This window comes from Aquarana catesbeiana, linkage group LG11 (genome assembly GCF_042186555.1).
Source record: "Aquarana catesbeiana isolate 2022-GZ linkage group LG11, ASM4218655v1, whole genome shotgun sequence".
In the NCBI taxonomy this organism is placed as follows: domain Eukaryota; kingdom Metazoa; phylum Chordata; class Amphibia; order Anura; family Ranidae; genus Aquarana; species Aquarana catesbeiana.
Window position 1 is genome coordinate 51,973,908 of NC_133334.1, and position 11,032 is coordinate 51,984,939.

Below are 11,032 nucleotides of genomic sequence, written 5' to 3' on the forward strand. Positions count from 1 at the left end.
TTAATGAGGTGCATTGGCTCGATCAGATTCAGGGTGAAAGTGTGTTCTGCTAACTCCAAGCCAGGATGTGGTCTGAGCAGGGAAAAGTGTACCAGAGGTATGTGGTCTGAGCAGGCTAAGGTGTGTGCGAAGAGATCCAGTCAGAGTATGGGGTAAGGTCAGGCCCGTCTTTAAGGCGGGGCAAAAGGGGAAGTTGCCCCGGGCCCAGTTATTTTTGTGGGGTCCAAAGCAGCTGCCCCTTGAGCCCAGGGGTTGCTCATAGCTACAGGGGCCCATGCTGCCTCCCTATCATATCAGTGCAGCTGAGCGCTCTCCCCTCACACCGCTACACAGGTCACTACAGGTCTCGGGTCTGCTGTGCTATCACAGGGAAAAGGTGCAGCTGCAGGTTGTCTTTGTGCTCGCAACCTGCTGCCCCCCCCCCTCCTCCTGTCAGCAGCCAGCTCTGTCTAATCGCCGCTCGCTCGCTCTTCCACCTCCCTTCAGCTAAGCAGAACAAGCTGCCAATCAGAAGAGACTTGAGAGGCATGAATGGGACATGTAGTCTCAAGGAATTGCCTATTCATGGAAGTCCATGGGGCCTGAACTTGACCCTGCTTTTTGAATAGGGAGCAAGATTTGCCCAGGCAAAAATTCACCAGGACGGCCCCGTGAGAGACTGAGCTGCTGAAAAACCACCAAGCGAGTACTATGTGGGGGAGACTGGAAGAGTGAGAGGACGTGTTGCTGAGCCACTGCCAGGATATAGACCTTGCTGCAGTGCCTACTGGAGATGTCACAGGCAGGCAGTGAGCTTTAATGATGTGCTGTTATCTCTAGCAACCATTAAGTGGTAATGATGCACAGTAACCTATAGCAACCAATCTGTGAGCGGTAATGTGCAGTAACTTTTAGCAACAAAGCAGCTGTAATGTGTGCTGTATCCTCTGGCAACCAATCTCAATTGCTGCCTGATCTGCTGTAGTAAACTTATTTTGAGTCTAGCTGCTCTCCTAGCTGGTGGAGAGTGAAATTGCATGGCGCCAGCGGCGGTGTGTCCATAAAGGGCGCAGGAGCGCCGCCCCCCCCCTCTCCTGGCACCGCTCTAATCCCTATAGATAGCTTCATGCATTGCATGAAGCTATCTATGGTCGCTGCTGACACCCCCTATTCAGGTGTCCGGACCCTTTTCAGGCACCGAGCACCTGAATTACAGTGGTGGGGGTGTTTTTTGGAAGCACCTGATTAGAGCCTTCAGCTCTAATAGGCGCCCAAAAATGTAAGGAGCGGGCGCAACACTGTGCGTTCGCTTCTCACTCAGCTGTATGTTAGAAAAACGAAGGAATTCACTTTGCTAACATTGAACCCCCTTTCAGCCAATCAGGTGTGCCAGGTCTGTGTTACCTGTCACCTGATTGGCTGAAACGACAGGCACTGTGATTGGACACCTATCAGGCGTCCAATCATAGCAGAGGAGGAGTGGGCAGGAGAAGATGGGGAAGAAATGGAGGACACCGCTCGCCGCCGTCACCAGCTGCCCACCCGAGACAAGGTAAGTGCCGGGCAGACGGGGGGCACAGTGGCAACATTTCGGGCACAGTGGCTGCATTTGATAGGCACGTTGAGGCTGCAATTGATGTTTTTTTTTTTCAGAATTTTTCAGTTTGTTTCTGCCCCCCAAAAAATTTTGAGCACCAGCCGCCATTGTATGGCGCATGGCCCAAAAATGTATGCCCAGGGTCCAATCGATATTAAAGACAGCCCTGGGTAAGGTGCAGGATAGTTGTGTGAATCAAGTGTTAGCTTTGCAGGAGGGAACACCATACCCAGGAACCCCTCTTGTGCTGCCACTGAATGACTGTGTCAGTGCTTGTACCCAGCTGCTGCATCACCAGGCTTCCCTGTATCCCTAACTTTGCAGCTCTGTAATCAATACATCATTAATGTGTATGTATAGCCAATAATTTATTATAAACCCCTTGTTCTGTTTGGAGATTTATTCTCCGTATTTGTCCTGTTGGCTAATGATACTGATGTGAAAAAGACAATTTTACAGTTGTCTCCACACCAGGAATAGAGGGGAAATCTTCAAAAGGGGATAATAGTTCTGGGGACAACTTTCTAAGAGGGGAGTTACCTTTCATTCATAGAGATTTTTTTTCTAAATTCCTGTTCTGTCTAAATCAGAACCGGCGTCAGCCTTTTGAAGTCCCTATAGCAAGGCTGGAGTTTGAGAAGAAGCCGCAGTACAAGGAGCCATGTTGTGAGCTGACAAGAAGCGTGTTAATGAGAGGAGAAAGCAAGAAGAGACATAAGGTCATGACTTTGCTGCTTCTCTCTCCACTGTTCAGTCACAGGCTGGGACAGGTCCAGGATGAACTGGGCTCAGAGGAAGTGGATTGAATGATGCACATCTAGTGGCAAAAATAGTACTGGAGGCGAAATCGTAATTCCCTTGTGCTGTTCATTTTATCTTGTGTTTTTTTTTTTGCTGGAGTTCTGCTTTACATTTTGTTACCTTTAATTGAAAAGCAAACTTTTTCAGTCATATAAGTATTAAAATTCCAGTGGATCTGGGATTGATCGAGTCTAGTATAATATTGAATTTCTGCCTAGAATATGATATAACCAGGGCTTTGCTTAGAGTGTGAAATTCCTGGGGCCCCTGTCAGGCACTCTAAGGAGAAATATGACAATGATTCCCTTTGGCCAAACTCTACGGACAGTGAGATGCACTTAGAGGCAAAGCTAAATAGAGCCTGAGACTGGTCACTGCATACACAGCACACACATTTCACAGTCCTTCTACCCACCATACAGGCTTCCATTACCGTGCTACGTGTAAGAGACTTCGCTACATATAAACCTCAGCAAATATGTATATCTCTTCCTGTGGGATCTCTGGGACAGGAAGTGATCTAGATCAGCTCCAGGGATACTATTTCTTTTGTGGGATTTATTGAAGTTTATCCAAAAACTGATGCAGCCATTTTGTTTCCATCTCCATAGAACATACCCCTTAAAGTGTTCTTGCAGGCTCCACCACTGCGCAGGACCAGCATTGGGGTGATAATGAAGGCACTTTGGAGTGTCTGCACTCAACTCACTTTTCTTGGTCACTGACACACTCCTGACATCTTGCTGCTCAATAGGGAGCCTCACTATTGGCCGTGATGCATTGCATAGTTGTATGGCAAGAACATGACCAGGCGATAAGGTGTTTGAGTTACTGGCTCATAATAAAGCTAAAGGCCATAGTTACACAGTTGATAAGGTGGAATAAAGACACCAGGTCAGAAGTCTTTGTTCTGGGTGAGAAATTACTAAAATCTGAGCTCTTGCAACATTTTTAGAAGTCCAGCAATAGCAGTGCATACATTTCAACTAGAAGCTAAAGAGTCTTCTTTTCTTTCTGGACATTTCCCATTGGGTGTCCTTTGGCGGGTTCTCCCAGGTTCCTGAAAAATCCAGCAGCGTAATGATGTCACAATAAGAGACAACGGAAAGAAACCAGTCAGTAGTAGGCCAGTAGTGATCAGGAGCTTTCCGTCAGTCACCAGTAATTGTCCCAGGAGTGCAGCTGTATTTACATTCTGGTATGCAAATATGTGGCCGCTCAACGTCAAGGCCCGCCCACCAAGAGGCTGCGTATATTTGCATGCTGTCAGCGAGGAGGCGTTAATATAAGCAGATCTAAAGTCTGCAAGGCTTTCTTCCTCGCCAGATGTGATGTCCACAAGTTTCCTTGTTGACACTTCCATCTTTGCCCAGTCTTCCATGCTAGGTGTCTTCAGATATCTTTATTGGTCAGTTTGTGATGTTGGCACTCTTACACATGTTTATGGGAGCCTCTCCTGCAATAAAATCCTACTTATCAGCAATTTTCAAATTAAAGGGGTTGTAAAGGTTCATGTTTTTTTACCTTAATACTTTCTATGCATTAAGGTGAAAAAACATCCGACGATTAGCGGCACCCCAATTTACTTACCTGAGCCCTCGAAAGTCCTGCGTCGTGAACGCGCTGGCTTCTCGATCGGCCTCCTCGGCTCATTCATTGGATGATTGATAGCAGTGCAGCCATTGGCTCCCGCTGCTGTCAATCAAATCAATGACGCGGCGGGCCAGGAGGCGGGGCCGAGTGATACAGACGAAGGCTGTAGCCGCCCACTGTATCATGGGAGCGTGCCCGCAAGCTAACCCCCTTGGGGGAGAGCTTCCCAGAGGGGGGGATAGCTGATACGGGGAGGAGCCGAGACAGCCGCCGAGGGACCCCAGAAGACGAGGATCGGGGCCACTCTGTGCAAAACGAGCTGCACAGTGGAGGTAAGTATGACATGTTTGTTATTTAAAAAAAAAAAAAAAAAAAAAAGGAACCTTTACAACCCCCCCTTTAAGGCTATAGTTTTTCTTTAGCCCCTCACGCCTAAGGGTAAAACAAATCTTAATGCCTAAGCACAATTTTGCAACTTTGACATGCGTCGGGCACAGGGTTCCCCTTAATATCCATACCAGACCTGAAGGGCCTGGTATGGAATTTGGGGGGACCCCCACGCAATTTTTTTTTTAAATTTTGGTTCAGGGTTCTCCTTAATATTCATACCAGACCCGAAGGGCCTGGTAATGGACTAGGGGGGGATCCCATGCCGTTTTTTTCAATTACTTTTATCTGTATTGCCGAGACCCGACAATTCATTATAACAGCTAGTAGTTTTAGATCACTTTTTTTTCCTTTAGAAATGTAATTTTGCTCTCGGACTGTTCTAAACACGGGAAAAATGCGCCACTTTACAGGCATATTATAGACACCCCCCGGGTACGAAATTTAAAGGAATATTTATTATTAAAATCACTGCTCCCGAAAAAACGGACATTTTTAAAACTTTTTTTGCATTGATACATGTCCCCTGGGGCAGAACACGGGTCCCCAAACACTTTTTATGACAATACCATGCATATAAGCCTTTAAAATTAGCACTTTTGATTTCTCCCATAGACTTTTAAAGGGTGTTCCGCGGCTTTCGAATTTGCCGCGAACACCCCAAATTGTTTGCTACTCAGCGAACACCCGATGTTGGACTTGTACTTACGTTTGATTTGAACATCCGGCTCATCCCTACTCCTAGATAACAACAGAACCATTATACCTCCCAAAATTAAGTAACAACAGACCCCCCCTATACCCCCTACTCTTGGAAAACACCAGAACCACTATACCCCTCCTCCACACACATACACTATACTACCAACTATGGGCAATGTGTGCCCCCTTGGCAGGGATCTCTGTGCCCACATTGGGTGGTGTGTGCCCCCTGACTGGGATCTCTGTAACCCCTATAGGCGTGTGCAGCCTATTGCATTAGGGTGTGCACTCCAAAGCTCAAACACACATACGTGTGTGTGTGTGTGTGTGTGTGTGTGTGTGTGTGTGTGTGTGTGTGTGTGTATATATATATATATATATATATATACACACACACACACACACACACACATATTGTCAAAAGAATTGTGACGTCTGCCTTTACACGCACGTGAACTTCAATGGCATCCCAGTCTTAGTCCACCCTTTGCAGCTATAACAGCTTCAACTCTTCAGGGAAGGTTGTCCACAAGGTTTAGGTTGCGTTTATGGGAAAGTTTGACCATTCTTCCAGAAGCGCATTTGTGAGATCAGGCACTGATGTTAGACGAGAAGGTCTGGCTCGCAGTCTCTGCTCTAATTCATCCCAAAGCTGGTCTATCGAGTTAAGTTCAGGACTCTGTGCAGGCCAGTCAAGTTCCTCCACCCCAAACTCGCTTATCCATGTCTTTATGGACCTCGCTTTGTGCTCTGCTCCAAATCATTTGGTGGAGGGGGGATTATGGTGTAGGGGTTGTTTTTCAGGGGTTGGGCTTGGCCCCTTAGTTCCAGTGAAGGGAACACTTAGGGCACTTTCACACTGCCAGCGCCCAAGCGTCGGCGGTAAAGTGCTGCTATTTTTAGCGGCGCTTTACCATCGTTTTAGCTGTGCTATTTGGCCACTAGCGGGCCCCTTTTAACCCCCGCTAGTGGCCGAAAAAGGGTTAAAACTGCCCACATCGGCGGTTTGCCCGACGGTATGGCGGCGCTGCCCATTGATTTCAATAGGCAGGGGCGCTTTAGGATCGGGCTATTCACCACTCCTACAGCGCTGCAGAGAAGCCGCCTGCAGGACTTTTTGTGATGCCCTGCCAGCGCAGCGTCCCGGTGTGAAAGCACTCAGGCTTTAACACTGAGATTGCAGCTGAGGCTTTTTTAGCGCTAAAATGCCTGAAAAAGCCTCCAGTGTTAAAGGGGTCTTAAGGCCTCAGTATACCAAGACATTTTGGACAATTTCATGCTCCCAACTTTGTGGGAACAGTTTGGGGACAGCCCCTTCCTGTTCTAACATGACTGCACACCAGAGCACAGAGCAAGGTCCATAAACATGGACTTAGCAGGGGTGGCGGAAATGAACTTCAAGTACAATAATTCACATTATAATAGTAACTAAAACATTTAAAATTAAGTGTAACAATCTAAAAAATGTAAATTACAAAGTGCTATAATGAAGGAAACCTCCCAACTAAAAAGTTGCAATTAGATAGTTTGTATTGCAATTATCTGTAGAGGGGTTTCCACCATCCCTGCTAAGTTTAATTTGTTATGTCTTGTTTTCAGTTTGATGTGTATTATATGTGAAGTTACAATAAATATCACAGAGATCGGTATTGTGGTAATATTGAAGTTTATTGAGATTTCCATACATTGGAGGATTCCACCATTATTGTTAAAGTGGTGTTCCGGCCGAAATTATACTTTTTAAATAAAAATACCCCTATAATACACATGCTTAATGTATTCCAGTAAGTATAGTCTGTAAACTAAGGTCTGTTTTGTTAGTTTATAGCATTAGTTTGTTATGTTATAAACTTACAGCAGGCCGTGGCCATCTTAAGTGTGGGCATCTGAAGCCAGACTGTATTTCTTCCTGGATCTCATCCTTGCAGATCTCGCACATGCTCAGTGCAGCACAAGCAGTGTAATAGGTTTCAGGTCAGGTTTCCATAGCAACGGCAGTTTCAGAGGAAGTTGCCAACCCCTTCCCAGAAGGCATTGCAAACAGGAAATGGTGCGATGGGCCGCGGCCAGGGAGGAGGAAGTAAAAAATGAACACAGCAGATATACAGTAGGTGCTAAAAAAAAATATATATATATATATATATATATATATATATATATATATATATATATATATATATATATCCAATTTGTTTACAGTGCACAGTTTAGTGAGGGATGCTGAAGAGTTGTAAAAGTGGGTGGAACTCCACTTTAAGTTATTGATTAGTAAGTTAGTGCTGCACTTTTTTTTCTGATGTGGGAACACATAACAGTGCTTAGCGGCAAACCTTTTACTGACACTTTTTTATTTTACCTCCAGTAGTTTCTTGTAAATAGTAGTGTGGTGATTACCTATTATACTAAAGATCGTCATGTGACATTAATAAACATCAACGGATTTCAGTTGTGCCCCCCCAATGGATAATGTGCCTGGCTGCTGAGTTCATCTCCCCATCCCTGCACTCAGTGTACTGATGGGCACTGATTGGCAGCACTGATGGGCACTAATAGCTGCCCCTCATTGACACTGATAGGTGGCAATGATTGGCAGCACTGATAGGGCACACTGTTGGGCACTGATTGGCACTGATAGGTGGCACTGATTGGCAGTGTTAACCACTTAAGGACTAGCCTCGTTTTGAGATTTTGGTGTTTACATGTTTAAAACAGTTTTTTTTTGCTAGAAAATTACTTAGGACCCCTCAAACATTATATATGTTTTTTTTTCTAACACCCTATAAAATGGCGGTCATTGCAATACTTTTTTTCACACTGTATTTGCGCAGCTATCTTACAAGCGTGCCTTTTTTGGGGGAAAATTCACTTTTTTGAATAAAAAAATAAGACAATATTGAAGTTAGCCCAATTTTTTTTTTATATTGTGAAAGATAATGTTATGCCAAGTAAATTGATTCCCAACATGTCACGCTTCAAAATTGCGCCCGCTCATGGAATGGCGTCAAACTTTTACCCTCAAAAATCTCCATAGGCGATGTTTTAAAAAGTCTACAGGTTGCATGTTTTGAGTTACAGAGGAGGTCCAGGGCTAGAATTATTGCTCTCACTCTAACGATTGCGGCAATACCTCACATGTGTGGTTTGACCACCGTTTTCATATGCGGGCGCTACTCACAAATGCGTTCGCTTCTGCACATGAGCTCGTCGGTACGGGGCGCGTTTAAAAAAGTGTTTTATTTTCTTATTTATTTTACTTAATTTTATTTGTTTTTACAGTTAAAAAAAAAAAATTTGGGTCACTTTATTCCTATTACAAGGAATGTAAACATCCCTTGTAATATAAAAAAGCATGACAGGACCTCTTAAATATGAGACCCGGGGTCAAAAAGTCCTCAGATCTCATATTTAGACTAAAATGCAATAAAAAAAAAAATAAAAAATTGTCATTTGAAAAAAAATGTGCCTTTAAGACGTATTGGCAGAAGTGACGTTTTGACGTGGCCCAAGAAAATGTATGCCCAGGGTCCAATCGCTATTAAAGACAGCCCTGGGTAAGGTGCAGGATAGTTGTGTGAATCAAGAGTTAGCTTTGCAGGAGGGACCACCATACCCAGGAACCCCTCTTGTGCTGCCACTGAATGACTGTGTCGGTGCTTGTACCCAGCTGCTGCATCACCAGGCTTCCCTGTATCCCTAACTTTGCAGCTCTGTAATCAATACATCATTAATGTGTATGTATAGCCAATAATTTATTAAAACCCCTTGTTCCGTTTGGAGATTTATTCTCCGTATTTGTCCTGTTGGCTAATGATACTGATGTGAAAAAGACAATCAAAAGTATTGGGACTTCTGCCTTTACAGGCACATGAACTGCAATGGCATCCCGGTCTTAGTCCGTAGGGTTCAATATTGAGTTGGTCCACCCTTTGCAGCTATAACAGCTTCATCTCTTCTGGGAAGGCTGTCCACAAGGTTTAGGTTGCGTTTATGGGAATGTTTGACCATTCTTCAAGAAGCGCATTTGTGAGGTCAGGCACTGATGTTGGACGAGAAGGCCTGGCTCGCAGTCTCCGCTCTAATTCATCCCAAAGGTGGTCTATCGAGTTGAGTTCAGGACTCTGTGCAGGCCAGTCAAGTTCCTCCACCCCAAACTCGCTTATCCATGTCTTTATGGACCTTGCTTTGTGCTCTGGTCCAAATCATTTGGTGGAGGGGGGATTATGGTGTGGGGTTGTTTTTCAGGGGTTGGGCTTGGCCTCTTAGTTCCAGTGAAGGGAACACTTAGGGCACTTTCACACTGCCAGCGCCCAGGTGTCGGCGGTAAAGCGGCGGTATTTTTAGCGGCTCTTTACCGTCATTTTAGCGGCGCTATTCGGCCGCTAGCGGGCCCCTTTTAACCCCCGCTAGCGGCCAAAAAAGGGTTAAAACCGCCCACAGCGGCGGTTTGCCCGATGGTACGGTGACGCTGCCCATTGATTTCAATAGGCAGGGGCGCTTTAGGAGCGATGTATTCACCGCTCCTACAGCGCTGCAGAAAAGCCGCCTGCAGGACTTTTTGTGACGCCCTGTCAGCACAGCGCCCCGGTGTGAAAGCACTCAGGCTTTCACACTGGCATTGCAGCTGAGGCTTATTTCAGGCGCTATGTTTAGCGCTAAAGTGTCTGAAAAAGGCCTCCAGTGTGAAAGGGGTCTTAAGGCCTCAATATACCTTTTGGACAATTTCATGCTCCTAACTTTGTGGGAACAGTTTGGGGACGGCCCCTTCCTGTTCTAACATGACTGCCCACCAGAGCACAGAGCAAGGTCCATAAAGACATGGACTTAGCAGGGGTGGGGGAAATGAACTTCAAGTACAATAATTCACATTATAATTGTTACACTTAATTTTATATGTTTTAGTTACTATCTAAAAAAATGTAAATGACAAAGTGCTATAATGAAGGAAACCTCCCAACTAAAAAGTTGCAATTAGATAGTTTGTATTGCAATTATCTGTAGAGGGGTTTCCACCATCCCTGCTAAGTTTAATTTGTTATGTCTTGTTTTCAGTGTGATGTGTATTATATGTGAAGTTACAATAAATATCACAGAGATCGGTATTGTGGTAAAATTGAAGTTTATTGAGATTTCCATACATTGGAGGTTCCACCATTATTGTTAATTTATTGATTAGTAAGTTAGTGCTGTACTTTTTTTTTCTGATGTGGGAACACATAACAGTGCTTAGCAGCAAACCTTTTACTGACACTTTTTTATTCTACCTTCAGTAGTTTATTGTAAATAGTAGTGTGGTGATTACCTATTATACTAAAGATCGTCATGTGACATTAATAAACATCAATGGATTTCAGTTGTGCCCGACCCTCCCCCCCCCCCCATGGATAATGTGCCTGGCTGCTGAGTTCATCTCCCCATCCCTGCACTCTGTGTACTGATGGGCACTGATTGGCAGCAATGATGGGCACTAATAGTTGCCCCTGATTGACACTGATAGGTGGCAATGATTGGCAGGACTGATGGGCACTGATAGGCAGCACTGATTAGTGGCACTGATGGGCAGCACGGATTGCCACTAATTGGCAGCACTGATAGGCCGCACTGTTGGGCACTGATTGGCAGCACTGATTGGCTGTGTTAATGGGCACTAATTGGCAGCACTGATAGGCAGCACTGATGGACACTGATTGGCAGCGTTAATGGGCACTATGTGGTGGCACTGATTATCAGCACTGATAGGCAGCATTGATTGGCACTGGCAGGGCAGAGGGGGGATTTCACACACAGCAGACAGTGAGACTTGTCAGATCCGCTCTGTGTGTGAAACTGTCTGCAGATCATGGAACTACTTGCAGGAGAGATCACAACTCAGCCGGTGTTCTGACGAGAAGTGTCCCCCCATCAGATAGTGTCCGCCCCGTACTGCGCAGGTGCAGCGCTTGTGCAGTACGGAGAACAAGGAAAGTCTCTGAAGTT